Source organism: Diaphorina citri, unplaced genomic scaffold, assembly GCF_000475195.1.
Source record: "Diaphorina citri unplaced genomic scaffold, Diaci psyllid genome assembly version 1.1 scaffold7613, whole genome shotgun sequence".
Lineage (NCBI taxonomy): Eukaryota > Metazoa > Arthropoda > Insecta > Hemiptera > Psyllidae > Diaphorina > Diaphorina citri.
Window position 1 is genome coordinate 1 of NW_007384989.1, and position 3397 is coordinate 3397.

General features: G+C 39.7%; 2 long non-coding RNA genes across 4 annotated transcripts; one reads left to right on the forward strand and one right to left on the reverse strand.

Moving 5' to 3' along the window:
- Positions 1–358: 358 nt before the first annotated feature.
- On the reverse strand, positions 359–1035 carry LOC113472721. 3 transcript variants are annotated; one of them, XR_003394919.1, is made up of 2 exons: positions 785–1035; positions 359–585 (listed from the first exon to the last, which is right to left on the reverse strand). It is a non-coding gene; the product is annotated as an uncharacterized LOC113472721 (long non-coding RNA). The 3 variants fall into 3 exon arrangements; XR_003394921.1 differs by having other exon boundaries at positions 801–1034; XR_003394920.1 differs by having other exon boundaries at positions 797–1034.
- Positions 1036–1126: 91 nt separating this feature from the next.
- LOC113472722 lies at positions 1127–2756 on the forward strand. The gene is made up of 3 exons (XR_003394922.1): positions 1127–1226; positions 1661–1759; positions 2681–2756. It is a non-coding gene; the product is annotated as an uncharacterized LOC113472722 (long non-coding RNA).
- Positions 2757–3397: the final 641 nt, after the last annotated feature.

Here is a 3397-nt window from a genome sequence, read left to right on the forward strand (position 1 = left end):
TAATACAAAACTTACCATTCTGAGATCATTGATTCCGTACAAAACTGCACACAAGTTATCCATTTTCTTTTCAGCAACTGGTGCCCGTTGGTTCCTGGAACGATTTTCAGTCATTTTTCCCGGCTCACTGATTTTCAGTTCCGGTCCAACACGCTGTTTCTCGGTTATATTTCCCGGCTTACCGATTTTCAGTCCCGGCCCAACACGCTGCTTCTCGGTTATATTTCCCGGCTCACCGATTTTCAGTCCCGGCCCGACCTGCTGATTTTCAGTCGTTTTTCCAGACCGTTACCGATTTTCAGTCCTGGTTCAACACGCTGTTTCTCGGTTATATTTCCCGGCTTACCGATTTTCAGTCCCGGTCCAACACGCTGCTTCTCGGTTATATTTCCCGGCTCACCGATTTTCAGTCCCGGCCCGACCTGCTGATTTTCAGTCGTTTTTCCAGACCGAGATAAATTGGACAATGTATTTGATACCATAGGTGATATCAGAACTCTGGCAGCGGATAAAAGAGGGGTTTTATTCCGATAAAAGTGAAATAAAACACTCATCAATAAATATGTAGGTAAATAAATAAATTACCTATTAAAAAAAAAAAAACACAACAAGATTAGGTACCAACTTTAGCAGGTATATTATTTATTCAAAAGTGACTTTTTCTTCAACTTTTCCTAAGCAAACAGTTCAGCGAAAAGGTTTCAGGAAAAAATAATAGGTTAAGTAGTTAGGTACGTTTTTTTTTCAAAGTAACTTAAAAGAACATTGAACTTCAGAAAGTTACTTTTTCAATTACCTACAACAGCTTCAAGTTATTTTTCAAAAAGTTACTTTCCTTCAACGATGACTTGACGATAACGATAACTTGGGAATTAAAACGGCTTCTAAAAGGTTGACGATTCGAAAACAACTAATGAACTAATCCGTCATCGTGCCAACGCAACGCCTCTTATTGGTTGTTTTCTTACGCTGTGACGTCATGTTTACGCAACATCGGGTATCAAACTCGTAATAGAGGTATTCTATCGAGTATCAATTATTATCAAAATCAAAACAATTCCTTGAATAAAAAAAGTAAACAAAGTATTAGGTAAATAAACAAAAACGAAATAAAAAAAGTAAAAAAAAAAAAACGAAATAAATCAATAAATAAAAAAATAAAAACAAGTACCTACCTACCTATAGGTTAAATACGAAGAGGTATTAGGCACTTAATACCTCTCTAGGTAAGTACCTACTTGATACTTGATACCTATACTGAACGTAAAGTACCTGGGAATTCTAGAATGCAAGTCGAGTAAACATGTAAACAAACTACTTTTGAATAAGATTTATTGTTGAAACGGGGATTATCTACCTACCTACCTTACAACTAATGATGCTTGTAATATTGTAAATAGATTGGCATAAACAAATCTACCAGCCACTCACTATCAGGTAGAACTGACAGGTGGATCTCATCAGGTGTAGGTACCTGTCAGGTCCACCTGTGCCCTAAATCACCAAAGTATGGAAAAGTATTTACAATTCCATATTTCGATATGATTCGTCCAAATTCAAAATTCTGCTTTTCCATTGGCTATCACACTTGTAAGATACTTTTCCATACTCAGTACCTTTATCCTGGGCGGTTTCTATAATAGAAATTTTATCATTACAGGAGGATATTGTGGACCATTTGGAAGATTCCAAATCTAACACCCCCACTCAGGATTTCGATGCCAAAGGGTGGCTCCAGAGAGCTCAACAAACTATGAACGTAAGTTTCCTTATAGCGAAGCGAGCTACGAGCTTTCTTTTATGCCCTAGGTTAAGTACTGGTTCAATTTTCGACCGGGGCGAATTTTATCCTGAACAGATAATCATCGTTCCCAGAACGGCTCGGCTGGATTTCTCCTATCCTGCCTGTCCTCTTCTCTAGTTCTAATTTCAGGAGGATGTCAGCTCCCATGGCGTAGTGGTCACTGCGCTCGCCTTGCACGCGGGAGACCCGGGTTCGATTCCCGGCGGGGTCAAGAAATTTGTATCATGCAAATGATTGATTCCGTGACTGGCTGTTGCGGGGCCCACTCAGCCTCGTGAGGAAAATGAGTAGCTATGACATATAAATGCGCATAGCGACCGGTGCCAGCATGGTAGGTAAACATTGGATTTTAGGATTATTGAGATATTGGGAAAATCCTACAATGCTGCAGTGCCAGCATGGTAGGTGAACATTGGATTTTAGGATTATTGACATATTGGGAAAATCCTACAATGCTGCAGTGAGCACCAAAGTTGTGACATAATAACACAAAAAATACATACCTACCTAATTATATTACTTATTACATTATTAGTTATTAGGTACCTATCTATACTTTATCCAATATGTCAAGGTAGGTATTAGCTTGATTGCTAGCACGTCTCTGCCTTGTAAGCGCAAGGCCGTGGGTTCGAACTTAAAAGACAAACACGCTAGAGGGGGAATCTAAAGTTCAATTTTGTGAAAGTCCTCACGACATTCAAAGGACAACGAAAGGCCGTCGGCGATCGATATGCTAATATACCTAGGTACAAGATGGACTCTACTGTTCGCAAGTTCGGGAGGATAATACTTCCGTTGTTACCAGTTCTCTCTATTAAAAACACACCTTTGAATATATTTCACTAAACCCTCAGGTCTACTGTTTTTCCACAGTGTGTTCGAGAGAGGGGACATTGGATAGCCGGATTAACAGGTGGAGGCTGTAGAAACAATGTCGAGATGTTCGCACTCAATCCTCAGTACCAAATGACTGTGCTCAGTCCAGGTAAGATGAGTACCTAAATAAGGGTGCCGTCGGCCGACGTCGACTGAAACCGTACACTGCCTCGACAACATAGACAACTTCGAACTTTCTAGTGGGAGTCCTAACTTTATTATTTAGATAATAAATAACTTTTGATATGATGTATCACAAACAGGAGGTTCTCATTTAATGATTTTAAAGTTGGCCCCCTTGGGCCGACCCTGAAAAAGTCCCTGAACTTTTACATAGCCTATTATCCTATAAGAAACTGGAGGTGAATATAAGCTCGTATACAAAATTTCAGGTTTCTAAATTCATCCGTTCAAAAATTAAGGTGGGGGGGGACTTTATGAATGCACTATATATAGGTAGGTATATCTAAAATAAACAGGTAAACGTGTTGAAAAAAAAGAAGAAGTTTCATACATAGAGGGAACTCTAACAACAGATGTCTTAGCACCCCAAAATCAAATAAGAGAAGAGGACACAGAGGTCATCTTATCTGTTTGGAATAAACTTCGCCCCGAGCGGTAATCGAACCCCCCCACCAGACACCTGTTTCTTTTAGAAGCAGTGGCAGTCCAGACGTACCTATAGTCTGTGGTAGGGAGATAAACGCAGTACTG